General features: G+C 56.8%; 1 protein-coding gene across 3 annotated transcripts in view; it reads left to right on the top strand.

The window, feature by feature from the left end:
• CASZ1 (castor zinc finger 1) overlaps positions 1 to 17221 on the top strand; it is a 146337-nt gene that overhangs the window by 72529 nt on the left and 56587 nt on the right. For all 3 annotated transcript variants that reach the window (XM_036228565.1, XM_036228568.1, XM_036228576.1), the window contains one exon: positions 6388 to 6439. The gene's annotated coding sequence lies outside the window, so the exon portion shown is untranslated. The remainder of the gene's footprint in view (positions 1 to 6387; positions 6440 to 17221) is intronic.

Below are 17221 nucleotides of genomic sequence, written 5' to 3'. Positions count from 1 at the left end.
TCCGCCCTTGCGCGGCTCGTCTAACACCTCTGCCAAGCGGCCGCCTCGGAGTACCTCGCTCCTCTCCCCTGCCTGCCGCCGCTTCTCCTCCTCCATCGTTTTACTTTATTGCGGTGAAAGCACATAACGTACCACTTACACTGTAACTATTTTAAAGTGTACAATTTAGTGGCGTTAAGTACGTTCGCAGTGTTGTGCAACCACCACCGATATCTAATTCCAGAACTTTTGCATCACCCCAGACAGAAACTCTCTACCCATTAGAAGTCAGTCCCCTCTCCCCTCTCCCCCCAGCTCCTGGCAACCGAACCGTTCATTTCCTTTCTGTCTCTACAGATTTGCTTCTTCTGGATATTTCATATAAATGGAACCATGCACTGTGTAGTCCTGTGCGTCTGGCTTCTCTTGCTGAGCATAATGTTTATAAGGTCCACCCATGGGGTAGTGTGTATGAGAATTGCATTCCTTTTTACGGCCGAATACTATTCCACTGAACGGATAGGCCACACGTTGTTTATCTGGTCATCTCTTGGTGGACACTTAGGTTGTGTTCACCTTCTGGCTGTTGCGTGTAGAGCTGCCGTGAACATTCATGTACACGTTTTTATTCGAGTCCCTGTTTCTCATTCTCTTGGGTATATACCTAGGGGTGGAATTGCTGGCTCCCCGCCTGACTTCTTAAAGGCAGGGACCATCGAAGCTCATGACGGGCGGTATTTATCGCGCGCCTCCTCTGTGCCAGACCATAGGGCTGTGCGTCGTGTCGGTGGATGCTCACGACAGCCGCAAGGATGGAAGTTCCCTGAGGGCCGTCTTTGGTTTAGCACTGCCCTCCAGGTCTAAGACGGTATCCAGCATACAGTCGGTGCTCAAGAAATGCGCACCAGATGAACTAGCTTTGAGGTGGGGACTCTTAGACCACCACTTTTCATCTGAAGAAGCTGAGGCTGAGAGAGGCTGAACAGCCCATCCCGCTAGGTCACGTGACGCTGCGTGGCCGAGGCAGGCGTCAGCCCCGTCTCGCCGACTCGGCCTTTTCTCTGGGTGCCGTCTGCTTTATCGTCCTCGTGCCTCGCACAGTGTCACGCTCACAACACGTGCTCGATCAATACCTGGTGGTCGCTGTGGAGCAGGGACAGGGAGAGATCCGGGGTTGATTCGCCTGGCAGAGGGGCTGGGCCAAGTGTTGTCTTTCTGCGCACCTGCCTGCAGAATGCACCTGTCTGTCCAAGGAGGCTCTGCCCCATCCACATCGAGCGCTCAGCTGGCAAAGGGCGACCGGATGCTGCCGAGCACCCCTGCCAGCACCTGGGAGACACCTTCCTCACTCCTGGGCCAGAAGCACTCCTCGCCTTGGCCTTCGAGGCCCTTAGATAGAGGGAAGACAAACTTGGCCACCGACCTGGACTCCTCTTCCGGGGAGACGATGGGTCCCGCCAGGAAGATGTGAGGCACGTCAGCCTTTTAGGACATGGAGGGAGTTTCTTCCCGCCTTGGGTCTCAGGTGCGGAGGGGCGGGGGCTCCCATCGCTGTCTAGATCAGGCCAGGCCCGTCTCAGTGTCTGAGATGGGAAAAGAGAAAAGGCAGGCCAGGCACGGGGACCACGCAGGGCAGCACCTAGCAAAGGAGCTCAGGGCCTGGGCCGGGAGGTCTGAGATGGGGAAGGAGGATTGCTAGCAGCCTGGGCTGGTGTCCAACCAACAAAGCCTTCTCCCCTGCAAGACGGGGGTCACCTGGGTCCCTCCCAGCTTATTTATTTATTCATTAAAAAATGTTGCCTGAGCCAGCCAGAGCTTGAGAGAACAAGGTGGGAAAGCCCCATTCCTGCCCCCAAACTACTGGAGCCCCTCCCCCCCCCCCCCCGACCCTGTACAGATTTTTCAGGACTCCAGCCAAATCCCAGCCAGGGCTGTGTTTGGAAACTTCCAGAGCCAATCCGGAGGCCTGGTGCTGGGCAGCCACCCCCACCTGCCACCTGCCTGTCTTGGGGTGCCAGCTCCTTTATCCCTAGACTAGGACGGGCAACCCACACTGGCCGCTGCCTCATCTAGATCCCGCACCTGCTGGATTGTGCGGGGCCCTTGGCCCCCACATTGTCCTGCAAACCACTGTGTAAAAGTGTTGGGCCCCCTTTGACCTTTGTGTTTTGCCTGGTTGTGCCGAGGCTGTCCCACTGACACACACCCCGGCGTCATTGCCAGGGCAACTGCGCAGCCCCTGCCTGTGGCCTTGCTCCCCGGCTCCCCTCCCCCGGCAGCATTTCTAGTCTCTCTGTCTTTCTTTTCCCCTCCATTTCTCGCGCTCTCTCTCTCTCTCTCTCGTTCCCTCCCTCCCTCTCTCCTTTTTCACTCTTTTAACATGGTTTTCCTAAAAAGTTTTTTAATCAATCAAATTTGAGGCAGAAAATAGGTTTTGTCACGCCTGGTCCCGGGGTGGTGTGGCTCTCACTCAGGCTCCTGACAGCTCCTCAATGCAGGAAGGAGGCCAAACAGAATATTTCTCGGGGAAAGTGCCCGTTTCCATGACACTGCCCCTTGTTGTCTGTGCTGCCCCCCTCCTCAAGCTGCCGGGCTGACATGGCCTCAGCCCCTGTGAAAGGGCTGGGCCAGGGAGAGGGTGTGTGTGAAGATGGGGGAAGGGGACAGGAGACAGCGTTGTGGGGGTAGATGGGCGGCAGACAGCTGCCCTGAGCCTCCATGGCCTGAGAGGGTTGGGAGCAGGTAGGGGCGCAGGGACAAGGAGCCTGGGCTGCATAATCAGCTGAGCTCATACATATGGAGCCAGGGAACCGGCGTGAGACTCTCTGAAGCCAAGTCCTGGAGAGTTGGTGGCTCCAGTCAGAGGGGACCGCAGATGGATGAGGCCTCTCTTCAGGTCCTGGTATGATGGTCCTGGCAGCTTCTTCCTCCTTCCCTCCCCTCTTGGCCTTCCCCCTACCCCCCGGCCTATGGCAGCCTCCTCTCCGCCATCTTTCCCTTGCTTCCTACCCTCCCTCCGCGCCAGCACTTCTATGCAGGGGGAGCCCCTGGCCTCTCCCAGCTCGCAGGCCCAGGACCCCCACTCAGAGCTCCCCGCAGGCCCTCTGGGTCTTTCCTCTCTATCCCACGTTCCCTCTTCCTCCTTCCCATCTCCGCCTTTCACCCCCTCTTCTCTCTTCTACTCTTCTCACTCTTTTTTTTATAATTAATGATTAGTTTTAATTGGTTTGCTTAAGCAGCCTGACAGCAGATTAAGAGAAGCCAGCCCCGGGCTGCGAGGCTTGGGTGAGAGGAGAGACCAGTATGTTCCAGAACCAGCCAGGGGAAGGCATGGGCAAGGTTGACCAGCAGCCCCTTGCTTGGCCTCTGGGCTGCCTGGGTGGGCTCTCAGGGGGAGGGTCCGGCCACACCTGGACGGCTGCAGCAGCCAATGGGAAGAAGGCCACAGGATCTTCGCACAGAATCGGGCTCACTTTTGTCAACTTTCTCTGTGTTCTTGTTCTCCTCCTCACCTCCCCTCCATGTCCTTATTCACACACAAGACGTTGTCCTCATCTTTGGAGATTGGGGTCAGGTGAAAGGAGAGCAGGGGCCCGGCCTTTAGACTGGGGCGGGCCTTGCTTTCGACCCCATCCACCCTCACTCATGCCATGAGCCGAGAGGGGTAACAGGTTGACATCTCCGGGGTGGAGATCCAGATTTTTCACATGGACGGGAGGGAGCAGGTCACAAGGCTATCGTCATTGTTAGCTCAGTGACCTGCCCACAGCCAGCCGGCCCACAACCACAGCCTGGAAGCTCCAGGGCCCGGTTCTGGTTCTAACTTGCTGTGTATTTACACAGAACTCGACTTCTTGGTCCTCAGTTTTCTGGTCAGAGTACTTAGGATAAAGAATGGAGGGATGGATGGATGGGTGGATGGATGAAGGGATGTGTGCATGGAGGGATGGGTGGATGGACGGGTGGATGGATGGATGGACCGACGGGTGGGTGGATGGATGGACCGACGGGTGGGTGGATGAGTGGGTGGGCAGCTAGCAGAGAATGGATACATTGGCCATGATCCCTGAGTATAGTGCTTTTTTTCCTGAGCCAGGAAGGGTGCGTTTAACTTCAGGCTTCCTAAGTGGAGGGTCCCCTGCTCTCTTCTGTGTTTTCCCGCTCTGTACCATTCCCCTGGCTTTGCAGAATTCTTCTTAACCGTAGCAGCTTTCTGATCCTTTGCCAGGTCCTGGGTGTGCCCAGTCACTCTCATGCAGGTCAGAACCAGACATCAGGGACAGCGAGAGGCAGAGAGAGACAGGAAAAGATGCCCGGGCAGGAACACGGAGATGAAGCTGAACTTCTCTGGTCCTCACCGTGGTTCCAGATCCCACCCAGTGTCCCAGATCCCACCTAGAGACAGCCTCCCCGCTCCCATCAGCCAGACCACCCGCCCCGGGGGCAGGCGAGGGACAGAGCCCCAGCTCAGGTCCTGGTCCCCACGCGGTAAACATCTCTGCCCCTCCCTCTCCCTCCTCCACCCAGACCAACTCTTGCAAAGTTTCCTCCCCGATTGTTCTGTGCGATCAGATCTGCAAGTTGCTCTCTAAGCTTCTCGTCACATTTTGACTTAATGAAGTGCAACTGCTGAGGGATTTGGGTTCAGCGCTCCGGTCTCCGTGCTCCCTTGTTGTCAGAAAACAGGGGTGGTTGGGGACGGCAACACCGCGCTGCAAGTCGTTATCATTCCGGTCAGTCTGTTTAACACAAAATTAAACAAAGAACTAATTAGTGCCTCATGAATTAATAAATTCACAGTTGCCGGGGAGGATGGGAGGGGGAAAAAGGTGGTGGAAGGGAGATACTGGAGTTGTGGAGTTGGGGGGCTTTGGGGGTTCAAGGGAGGCTGGCCGGGACGCCTTGAGAGATCTCGGGCAAGTGAGCGTGGGGTGGGCGGGACAGTGGGGCCGCCCGCCGGGTCCCGGGCTGGCCAGCTGGGGTATGAGCTCGGACAGCCAAGCTGCCCAGAGCCTCTCGGCGGAGCCCTGGGGTCTCCAGCCCTCGCCCTGTGGCCCAGCCCTGCTTGGCCTCCACCCCACCCAGCGCTCGTCTCCCATATCTTCTCTTTTCCACTCTTGCGACCTCTGCCCTTCTTCTTGGCACGGCTCCCCCTTCCTCTCTGCTGCCCCCTATCTCAGTCTGGCCCAGCTCTCTGCAGACCCCGAGCTTCTCACCACCTGGATCAGATGGGCAGGTGTCAGAGGCCCATGGGGAAAGCCTCTCCAACTGCTCGATGCCCCCAGAGCCCTGCGTCCAGCAGGGTGGGCACTGCCCCAGTGGGCACCCTCTGCCCAGGCAGCCCAGCAAAGGCAGCGCAAGCTGACAGAGGACCCAGCCCTCCTTAGGAGGATGTGTCAAGTACAATTAACATTATCTGTCTAAATATGTCCTGAGGAGGGTGGGCGGGCGGCAGGACTGGGTGGCATTCCGGGAGCCCTGTACAAGGTCACCTCACCTCTCGCAATCCCCCAATCTGATTTGCGGATTACACAGCCTAAGGAAATTGGTGTTACTCCTCTTGCATCATTGATAAGCCACAAATGAGAGAGTGGGGAGAAAAAAAAAACATAATAAAGAGAAAACCCTTTCTGAATGTGGGTAGAGTTCAGAGGCCCAGGGGTGGGGCTGGGGCTGGGGCTGGGGTGGCAGAGTCTGGCTCAAGCAAGGGCACGGGGGCCCAGGTCAGCAGGCACTTGAGGAGTCTCCCATTCGAGCCTGGCTCCCCAGACTTGCTCTGGGGAGGAGGGCCTGGGCCTGGCAAGCTGGGCCAAGTAGTGAGTTGGCTAAAGACCTTCCACACTGTTGCACCATTTACCCTCCTTCTGTGGACCCCCAGCGTGGGTCGTGACCCACGGGTAAGAGGTGGAAGGTTGTTGGCAGCCTGTTCTCGGAAGTTGAGGCTTATCAGTGCCGTGGCCCCTCCTCTACCCTTGACCCTCTGTCACCCATTTGCTATAATGGACGGCTTGGTGTCCGCCATTTTTATTTTCAGGGGCCAGGGGAAGAGAGCAAAGAAGTGGGTGCCACTGCATTCTGTTGTTGGCCGCAGGCCCCAGTGCTCAGCCTGCAGCTCACGGGAGCACCTCCACCCACAAACCCCCGTCTCTGCCTCTGATCTCTGGTTAGGGGTGCCCAGAGGACCACGTTCCTGCTGTGATCGGCCCCTCCTGACTTCTGAATTTTTTCAAATTTTGGTTGGCATATACTTAAATGGGCCCAAGTCAGTATCTGCATTTTTGACCCCCTTGGCCAGCCCTGGAGTGTCGGCGAGCCCTTGGGCACACAGCAGGATGGAGGGCATGCAGTGGGGTGTCGCAGGTTTCCTGCCTTGAAAGGCTAATGGGGCTCTTCTCTCTCCCCCTTCAGGATGAAGTGATGCCCCTGCTGTAAAAGAGGAGCCTCTAGGACTTGCAACAAGGTAAGACCTGAGCCCCTTCCCTGACCCTGTGCCCCGCCCCCACTGGTGAACCTCGGCTTGCCTAGGACAGGTATGCCCCTGCGCGGAGCATCCAGGAAGGGTTGGGAAGATGAAGACTGGGAGTTGGAGCCACGTTGCCCATTTGAACCTGGTGGAAAAGATGACCTCCGCAGGAACGTCTCAGATTGGCTCTTAAGCTGGGAATGGGCTGGGGGCACCTGGATTGCAGGCTTTGGGCACAGAATGTATTCAAGGCAGCAGTGCGAAGGGGCCTCTGCGGTGCCAAGGCTCGCCTGCCTGGTCACGCCACGCCCAGCTCTCTGCAGCTCGGTCAGCCTGCCATGGTGGCTGCTGCTGGCTCTCCCTGGAAGCTCTGCTTCTAGTTCAGGCGTGTGGGGGACCTCGTGGACTTGAAAGCCCTCTCTCTGCGAAGGCTGCTGGCCTGGCGGCCTCCTCCTCCTTCCTGCGTGAGAGGCTGGCAGGCAGAAGGCCTCAGGCCCTGAGCCCAGGGCAGGTTGCTGTCTTGCCCTTCCCCAGGCCCAGGGCTCCCCAGGCCTGGCTGGGCCTTCACAGGCTATCACAGTCGCTGGTGGCTGAGGAACCTCAGGGCCACCGGGCCTCGGCCTCAGGCAGCGCTGTGTCAGAGGTGACCGGTGGAACGCCAGTGTTATGTAAATATAGGGGCCAGCGCGGCAGGCGAGCTGGCTGGCTGCAGCCATCCATCATCCTTGCTCGGCGGGGCGGGGGACAGACACAGCACCGTGCGCCTGGCTCCAAACCTGTTTGTTTTCCCTTTGTCTCCTGCGATTCGGCCGGCTGCGACCGGCTCCCAGTTTCGTCCTGCTTGGCCCCCTCCCCTGGGAGGAGGGGGGAAGGGAGGAGATTCGAGAGGCTCCCACCGCGGCATCCCTTTCGGACTTCAAAGGCTCCCCCAGCATTGTCTGTGCCGGCGGGCAGTGGCCCTGAAAACGTGATCAGAGGCGGCCAGTGTAGGGCAGGCCCGGCCAGCGCCCTGCGCTCTCACTGGGGCCCATGGATTCCTCCCTTTGCTGCCAGCACCACCCTGGTTACAGCGCCGCTCCCCCGGGCCTCTCTCCTCGCCTTCCTCTCCCCTGGCATCCCTGCTGGCCAGCCCAGCCCCGCTGCCCTGCTCCCGTCTCTCTTAACCACAGCCTCACACCTCCCTCGTGGCACGGGGACTCCTAGAACGTTGGGAGCTGCAAGTCTCCGCCCCTTCATGTCATCCATGAGAATCTGAAGCACAGGGAAGGGCTTCTTGGGATGCTGGCAGCTGGGATGGACAGGTTCTTGGACATCTGTTTCCCATGCCGGCGCTTGCCCTTTTTCTCTTCTTTTTCTCCACCCTTTACTAGTAATGAGAACCTGACTCCCGCCCATCTCTTCCCTCCACTATTTGGCAAGGTCCAGATCGGATACTTCTGTCCCCAGACATTGGGACAGAGCCCAGCGTCACTGGTCCTGAAAGTCAGCCCTAGGTGCTTCCATTCTCTGGAGCAAGACTTGGCAAAGTACAGCCCACAGGCCAAATAGAGCCCGCTGCCTGTCTTTGTAAATAAAGTTTTATTGGAACACAGCCACACCCATCCCTTTTCGTATTGGCTATGGCTGCTTTCGCTTCACAATGGCAGAGGTGGGTGGCTACAACAGAGGATGTTTGCCCGCAAAGCTGAAAACGTTTACCATCTGGTCCTTAACAGAAAAAAGTTTGCTGGCTCCTGCTCTAGAGGTTCTGGCTCCTGCCTTCTGCTTTTTTTTTTTTTAAGTGGTAAAATATACATAACATGAAATTTACCATTGTAACCATTTAAGTGTGCGGTTCCCTGGTATTAAGAACGTTCACAATAATGCGTAACCATCATCCTGCTCTGTGCCCTTGTCTTCCGCGGGATTGCTCCGAGGGGCCCGGGAAGTTATCTGGAAGCCCCACCCTGGAGGTCGTGGACCGCTTGCAGTCCTGATCTATTGGGCGCTGCCCTCTCTGTCTCTCCCCTCCCTAGGGCCTCATCCCCCGCTCAGTCCCACCTACCTAGCAGCCCTCACTTGTCCTCCTCTTGACAGCCACCGTTTCCCGTCATCCCGGGAGCCCTGAGTCTCTGTCCTCTAGCCTTTACCAAGTTCTTAGATCCATCTTTTCCTCTTCTGTAAAGTGAGCAGAATATCTACTTTGCAGGGTTATCGGGACAGTAAGGGAGTTAATGTAGCTGAAGGTGTCTAGCCTGGGGCCTGACAAGCAGGAAGTGCCTCGTGCCTTTTCTCCTCACAGAGCAGCAGCCTGGGCAGGTCCATGGCGTCCCCTACCCCTGCCCCAGGACCTAAGTCTGACTTCTTAGAGAAAGCGCGGGGCTCCTGCCTCTCCATTAGTAGTGACCTGGGAGCTGCTGGAGATTTCCGGTCAGCCCTGGGTCCTCCGTGATGGCTGCAGGGCCTGGGAAGCTGCATAACCTCTCCGAGTGTCAGTTTCTCTGTCTGTCAAAGAGGCCCTGACCATCATGCTCTCTGCTTCGCAGGCGTGTTGCAAGTAGGGACTAGGGCGCTCAGGGGAAAGCCGTGAAGGTCGTGTTTGTGGGTGGTGCTGAGGGTGCAGCAGCAGGTTACGTGGTGAGGCAGGGACCCAGGCTGCTCCGACACATCACTAGTGCTGTGAGCTAATCCGGGAGCCAGGCTCCAAGCCCTGGAGGAAAGGCCGGCAGGGAGGGGGGGCGGGGGAGGGGAAGGAAATGAAGCTGTGCAGCAGTCGGAGGTCTGAGACGGAGCCGTGTCCGGCACAGTTCACTGGCCGCCCTCTCCTGCTGCTGTCTCTCTTACTGTCCTCTTTTTATGGATTCCTGGCCTTCCTTATAGCTCTCTTTTCCCCTCCAAGCCTCCTCCTGCATCCCCCTAGTTTCTCTTTCTCCTTGCCTTCCCACCACCCGTACTGCCACCCCCCAACTCCACGGCGCGTGCTCGCTCTCCTTTTCATCTACTCCGAAGGCTTTACTTTACTTCCTTGTCACCCTAATTGATTGCATTAACCTTTCAGCGTATTGGATTTCCTGGGCATCGTGCAGAGAGCCCTGCGCAATATGCTTATAATCTGAGCCGTAATGGACAGTTTGCAGTCAACAAGCCCCTTGTCCCATCTCTGCCATTGGTCCCGTTGACATCTCACTTGCCCACGCCACCCAGGCCACTTGTCCGTCCAGGAGGAGTGGGGCAGTGCAGTGGGGCTAGAAGGAAGCAGACACAGCTTAATCGCACAGTGGATTTCCCGGCCTCTCGCCTCCTGGCTCAGCCCCCAGCTCTGCCTCTGCCTCTCCAAGCTCCCGGACCCGGGTCCTTGCCCGGCCTCTGGTCTTCGTGAGTCCTCTCAGCTCGGCACTCTGCTCCTGGGACTCTGCCTAGCGCGTGACTGATGATGATGCCAGCTTGGATTTGGGGAATTAGAGTCCCCTGAATCCATCAAAAGATTCTCAGGACAAATCATCGCTCCCTTGCTTGCCTGGGAGGCTTTAGGGGAAAGATGACGGTGACCACTTCAGGAGGTAGGGAGTGGCCAAGAGGAGTCTGAGATCTCTGGGTTCTCCTGTCCCGTGAGCCAACCCCAGGCCTCTATGAACCTTCTGGAAGCTAGATCTACTCCTGGAAGGGATGTAGGAAAACAAGGGAGACAGAACGAACGAGATCTGCTAAAGCCAAGGGAAGAGAGAGATGAAGACCCCGCCAGGGCTGGCCATGGTCATGGGGCAGCAACAGCCTGTCCCAGTAAGCAAAGAAGCAGGCACTCAGATGCCCAGTTTGGGCCGTCTACTGCACTGGTCCCGGGACTCTGATTTGGGTGCTCGGTGGGAGATGCCTCAGAGTCTCTCTTTCCCGTCCGATGTTTGGCAGTAGCTTTGAGCAGCCCCAACCGCCTTCATCAGAAGGAGACGTGATATAAGCAATAGCGTGATGGCCTGGAGAGGAGCCGCTGCGGGGCAGGACGGCTCGGCCTGACAGGAGACTGGCAGAGGGAAGGCAGGAGAAAATGAGAGCTGGCTTCTCAGGTTGGTGAGAATGGGCCCCCTGGGATCGGTTTCCTGATAGGCACCTGCTCATTTAGCAGCAGGCGAAGGAGCCAGCCCGTGCCAGCTGCCTGGTCCTGGGAGCTCAGTGAGTCCAGGCCTGTAGGTTCTGGCTGGGGCCGCCGGCCCTCAGACGCCCTCAGACACACAGCCTCGTCTGCTGAGTCTTCATTCACAACAGGATGGATGTCGGATTGAATACATTAGTGTCAGGCCGGAGGAGCAGGACGGAAGGTCCCTTTAGCCCTCGTGGTACTTCCTCTCTCCCAAGCTGGTCTCTCCCCGCCGCCCTCTGCCCATCATCTTCTCCTTCTGACCAACCCCCGCTCCTGCCATCACTCCATCACTCAGAAGGGCAAGCTTTGGCAAGAGGGAACCGGACTAGGTCCTTCCCATCCTCTCCCAGGGATTTTGGGGGTGGGCAGAGGGCGCAGCAGGGAGAAGCCAAGCAGCGAATTAAAGTTTGGTGATTGTCAGTGTCAGGAGAAGCTAAATAACCCTGTAACGAGTATGAAGGTGAATTCACGGTCTGCTGCACATGGAAAATATGAGAGCTCTGTGAGACGGCGAGAGTGAACGGCAGCCTGCCTGCCACGGTGGGCAGCCTTCTCTCCGGGGACCCGGGCAGGGAGGGCCATGCACCCTCCCATCCCCGCCAGGAGCCCCGACTGAGTATGAGGGCAGCTCAGCTGCTTGACAACCTGCTGGCCTGGCACCAGGGACCTAGGTGGCAGCACCCAGCAGCATACATTCATGGACCCCAGGGCCACCCGTTGGCCCAGATCCTTATTAGTCACTAATCGTTAATCCTTATTGTGCACTTACTCTGTGTCCTTCCGGCATTTCTCTGCAGTGAGTGCTATTGTTATTCCCTGCTTTCGTGCCCACTTTTTTAAGAGCCACTTTATTGAGATATACTTTACTTGCCAAGTATACAATTCAGTGGGGTGTTTTTTTTTTTTTTTTTAGCATATTCTCAAGGTTCTACAACCATCACCACTATCTAATTTTAGAATATTTTCATCACCCAAAAGAAACCCCATACTCATCAGCAGTCGCTCTCCATTGCTCTCGACCCCCAGCCTTAGGCGGCCCCTCACGATCATTCCCTCTGATGCCGAGAATATGGAGGCTCAGAGAGGATCAGTGACTTGATTAAGGTTGCACAGCCGGTGAGCAATGGAGCCGGGGTTTGAGCCGAGGTAATAGGTCTCCAGAGCCCTGATGCCCTGGCTGCCCCCCACCCCCAACACACATGCTCACCCACATGTTTCCAACAGCATGGGCTCAGGCGTGTATGAGCACCATCCAAACACGTAGGCCTAGGTGGTGACATGCATCTCTCCCCAGGTACACTAGCGATTCCGTGCAGAAGAATCTCACACTCCTCAGAGGGACAGCCAACTTCCCCCTCCTTTTGAACCTTCTCTTCCCTGGCCAAGCTCTTGGAAAGAAGGGTTGGCAAAGGAACTGGCAGCAACAGGGGAGCCGAAGTGGCCGGTGAGACCTGGGTGGTTTCGGAATTTTAAAATGAGAAGTCCCATATCTCCTGTGGGGATAATTGTAACTAAAATAAAATGCCAACACAACATTCCAGAACAGGTCCCTGCCAGGGTTGGGGCCACAGGCTGGGCTGTGCCCACAGGGGCAATGCGACTAGCTCAGTTACCTGAATCACACTTTCTCTCTTCCCTTCCATCTCTCTCTCTCTCTCTCTCTCTCTCTCTCTCTCTCTCTCTCTCTCTCTCTCTCTCTCTCTCTCTTTTTTGCTTCTGTCCTGGTCCTTCTTACTTTTTTCTTCCCGCCTCCCCCTTTTGGCTTCACACTCCAAAACTTAAAAAAAAAAAAAAAAAAGGAGGGAGGGCTTTTGACCACACTCTGGCACTTGCAAATTTGGGAATTAATGTGAAACTTACTGCCTCCGATAAGAAATAAATGCAAGGGCAAGAGACAGAGGGAAAGGTAGACGTGAGAGAGAATGAGTGTCTGTTGGATTTGGTTGGTTTGGGGTTTTTTCCTCCTTCTTCTCTCTCCCTCCAAAGCGGAGGATCCGGCCGGGCCAGTTTGGATATTTATTAAGAAAAAGCCAAAGATAATTAACTTTTTTGTTTTTGTTTTGTTTGCGGGTGCCTCCCCTGCTGGCACTCCTGACTGCCTGGCAAATTAAGCCTGCTCCCTGCTCCCTGGGTGCTGGGTTGCTGGCAACTCTGCTGCTGGCTGCCCTGAAGCTGCTGGGCCCCTCGGCTGCCCACCCAGCCACCTACCTTGGGTTTCGGATCCAAGGTCGCTTTATGCCACCGCTGATGCCACCTCTCCAGGCTCTCCCGACTCCTAGAGCAGCCTTTAGAGCAGGGTAAGTGGTCTAGGGGTAGGGGTGAAAGGGGAGGAGTTCCCATTGGGGTCGGTTAACACTTTACTAAAAGTTGCTGAAGGTGAAATCCCGTGGGGCAGGGGTTTGCCTTCTGGCTGGTTCAGGGCTGTCAGCTTCCCAGAGAGGGTAAGGAAAACAGAGAATGAACAGGAAGTACAGGGAGAGGCCAGATTTGGGCCATGTCGATTTACAGCTCTTCTCCCAGGAGGGTGGTACGCTGCTAGGATCCATGGCCCTTGGGAATGCTCTGGAGAAGACTCGGGGCCGTAGAACCATTCCATGATCTCTGTCCACTCTAGACCCCGGACTCCATCCTCTTCCCACCTCTGGACCCAGCCCAGGCCACCTGGTGGCCGGCAGAGCAGTTAGAGAGCTAGCACTTGGGTAAGAAGCTAGCTGCCTCTGGTCTGCTGCCCTAGAATCATGCAGAGCCCTGAGGCCATGCTGTGACCTGGGCCTGAGCCCTGTCCACAGACCGAGAAGGTGGCAGTTATAGGCTTCTTATTCAGGGACAGAGTTGAGGGCATCTCAGGAGCCAGGACAGCCAGTGAGGAAGGCGGGTCCTCTCCAGGGGCCAGCCCAGCCCAGAGCTGCTGGAGGGTGGGAGGTGTGGTTTGCCCCTCTGCTAAATTGCTATGCCTCACCCTGCCCCTGACGGAGCCATCTCCTCTGCCCCCGTAGCTGCATCCCCAGCTGGACGAGTAAGCGATGTGAGGTCCCTCCAGGTGAGGCACCTGCTTTGGAGCTGGGCACAGAGAGGAGGGCATTTTTCAAGGATTTTGCTGGCCCTTTTTTATTCTATGAAATATAAAGATGTGCAATTTTTTTTGGTTTCAATTTAGCATTGGAGAATTTTATAATTTAGTAATTAAAATCTCTGATAGGCTTTAGAAATTGCGGCTAATTGAATTTAATGGGAAGATGATTTTCAATTTTATTTGATTACCGGGACCCCTGGCATCGGTATTTATGGGAAAAAAATGGGAAATGTGCTGTGTGGGCTAAGATGGCATAATTGAATTAGGGATAATCGGATTTCTCCGTCATGAATTTCACTATAATTTTCCTATAATTTTCCATTAGATATCTAGTTTACAAATATTCACAAAGAAATGAAGCTCTTTCGGAATGGAGATTGCTGGCTAACAGGATTACGGGGCCGAGCGTGCGGCTGTGCCCGCCCCTAGACCGCCATAATGCAATCCTTGTATCTGCCTTACGCTCCGCTCCAGCCTGGCCTCAGCCCCTCGCTCTCCACCCGCTCTGCAGCTCCTCTCTGCCCTTTGTTTCCTTCATCCCTGTTCATCCCCTGCCGTGACACCCACCCTTCCGTGGCCTACCGCCTCTCGTGCCCTGCTGGCAGGCTATCCTGTCCCCATGCCATGGTGTCTGCGCTCTGCCCTCTGTCCCCGCAGTGCTTCCTGTCCACACTTCGCCCGCTGGCTCCCTGACACCCCCCCCCACCCCCCGTCAGCCTGGGGAGTGCGTTCACATGCAAACACGCGGACTCCCTCGCAGGTGCGAACATGCTTGTTCACATGCACACACAGTCCTTTGGCCAAGGCTCCTGTGCCCTGGCCCAGTCGCCTCAGAGGGAACCAGTTTATTGGGATCCTGGGGCGGGGTGTAGGAACAAAAGGAGCTTTGTTCGAGTTTATGTGAAAGTTACAAATTCAAAATGAGAGCAGATAAAGCATCAGATACCTGGTGTGTAAACAGGCTGGTGAGTGAGAAGGCCCCGGGCTCGGGAGGGAGAGAGAATGAGTGGGCAAACTGGGGGTGCGAGGGCCTGGGAGCCAGCGACGGAAGCCTGACGGTTCGCATGAGGGGCCTGGTGGGTGGAATTGCTGGGCAGGTCTCCACTTTTTCTCTTGGGGGTGAGGTGTGTAAGGAGGACCTGGTGGCTCTGGGCCCAGGGCCTCGAGACCAGGAGGAATTGTGGCATTGGGTTTTCCGTCCCCCGAGTCCCAGGCACAAATGTTCTCACTGTGGCCTGGCCTCAGGATCTAAGGAGATGTCACCACATCAGGGTTCCCACATCAAAAATGGGCCATAGCCTCAGAGATGCCAGGGTTCTGGGCCTCTCCCCTTTGTCTGAGCACACATCCAAAGGGAAAGAGAGTGACAGAGAAATCTGGGGACCCCTCCATTATGCGGCCTCTGACTCACACCCATGCACAGCCTCGATGCCTCAGCCTTCTCCTCAGACATTCTCAAATCGTAGCACGCCAAGACGGCCTCATTCTCTGTGCCTCTGTGGCCTGTTCTCCGTGAAGGCCCTCACCCTTGGGCAGGACCTCTGAAATCTGCAGTGGCTGACCGTGGCCACTGTCTTGGCACAGCAGGGGCTCTCCAGGCAGCCGCTGCCTCGCTTCGCCACTGGCTGCGCTCGGTGGGTCCCTCTGGCTGGCCCTGCCTGTTCTGCCTTCCTTCTAGCTCTCTTTTACTTCAGCCATTCTTCTCCAGTCTTTGTCCACCGGAGGCCTCGAAGTTATCGTGTAGCCGATTCAGTTGGCCTTGCCTTGGTAACTGGACGTTCAGCAGGCCGTGTGGGTCACATATGCAGGGAGCTCCCCACATGTTCAGACATCTTCAAATGCACCCGGAAATTGCCCTTCCGCCTCTTCGTGTTCAGGCTTCCTTCTGTACCCCAGTCGCCCAGATGGGTGAACCGACATTTAGAATTGGGGTTTGGGATTGACTGCCTGTTATTACAACTGAAAGTTGCAGACGTTGCTTTAGAGAGCCATGGGTGGAAGCATTCAAAGGCACGTGTGTGTGCCCCTGAGCAGTCCTGGACACACAGATGCCCTCTCTGAGATCCTGCGTGGGGAGCAGAAGCTCGTGGTCTTCTCTACCTGGCTGCCCTGTGCCAGCGGTGCCAACCTCTGGGTAGCACACGCCTGGTTTAAGGAGTTCTGCTCCCTTATTAAGGGTTTTAGGGCCAAGGGACATGCAGTTAACCTTCTGGGCCTCCACCTACTAGTTCCTACAAACAGGCCTGAAGGGTGGAGAGTTGTGTGATAACCAGGAATGGGGGTCACCAAGAAGGCATCAGGGAGGGATGCTAACCTCCCTGGGAGGGCATTTGAAAGAGCAATCTATAAAAAGAAGAAAAATAAGGGGAGAGTGGAAGAAAGAATAAATTCCCTGACTTCTTTGTGCCAAAGCCTTCCTGGGTCCTTCCCTTTGCAAAATAGAAATACTGCAGGAATAGGCCATTTTGCTGAATGCTGACCAAAGACCAGAGGAAGCCAGGCTCCTGTTTTTCTCCTCATCGAAGGACTAAAGGAGAGGGAAGGCAGGCAGCAGGGTGGATGCAGAAGGGACAGAGGGAGAGCTGGTGACAGTGAGATTCAGGTACTTGACTAGCACGACTGCCCACCTTCCTGCTTGCCTGGCTGCCTCCTCCGTTGAGCCCCCCAGGCCCAGTGAGTAACTTGGGTCACTAAAATTTAAGGACTCTCAATATATCTAGCTACATAGGGGTCGTTTCCTATGGCAAGGAGACCCACCGAAGTGCTTTCTTTGGGGGAAAGGGAGGAGGGGCAAGGAGTAGACAGGGCACCCTGGTCCAGTGATGAGCTGGCAAGCAGGAAGTGTGGCGGATGTCGGAGGCTCAGGTGGCAGGACACTGGCTCCTTGGCTGAGGGGTGCCTGCGCCCTGCCGGAGCCCTTCACGGCACGGCAAAGGCAAGAGGGCGGGAAGGAAGCCCAAGTGATGGTGCGGGTCTCTGATGGGGACACTCCGACAGAGGAAAGAAGAAGGGCTGCCCAGACGGGGTAAGGGAGGGAGGAAGGAGGTGCTGGCCCCCCTCGAGACCCGGCCATGGCCACGGGTCAGGAGGAGGAGAAAGGCCCGAGAGCAGGGCTGTGTAGGGGCCCGGTCGGCCCGGGCGGGGACGGGAGGCGCCAGGGCCCATTTTAAAACAAGCCGCGGGGTACCCACACTCCTGGAGCCTGGAGCCCGCGCGGTGTGTGGAGCCGCGCGAGGCTGAACGCGCCTGTTTTCCGACACACCCAGCCCCACTGCCCCGAGTCTTTTCTTCTTCTTCGAACTAAAAAAGCAGCTCAGAAAACAACAGGAGGAACTTCGGGAATGGAGGGGAAACAAAACCCCCGGTACTCTGACACCCCGAGTCCGAGGGCGCGCGGCTCGGCGGGCGCGCCCCTGTGGTGCCCACACCTGCGCCCGCCCGCGCGAAAAAGTTTGCCCGGCGCGCGCGCGCGCGCCGCGAGCCCTGAGCCGGCAGGGCTGGGAGCGCGCGCGCGCCGCCGCCGCCGTCGAGGAGCGCTCGCGACGCCCGCGCGCAGAGGGGAGCGTGCGAGAGCGCGCCCGCCGGCGTCCGG

Source organism: Rousettus aegyptiacus, unplaced genomic scaffold (genome assembly GCF_014176215.1).
Source record: "Rousettus aegyptiacus isolate mRouAeg1 unplaced genomic scaffold, mRouAeg1.p scaffold_m13_p_1, whole genome shotgun sequence".
NCBI classification, from domain to species: Eukaryota; Metazoa; Chordata; class Mammalia; order Chiroptera; family Pteropodidae; genus Rousettus; species Rousettus aegyptiacus.
Note: the sequence above shows the minus strand (reverse complement) of the source record. Positions and strands in the feature narration are given on the sequence as shown.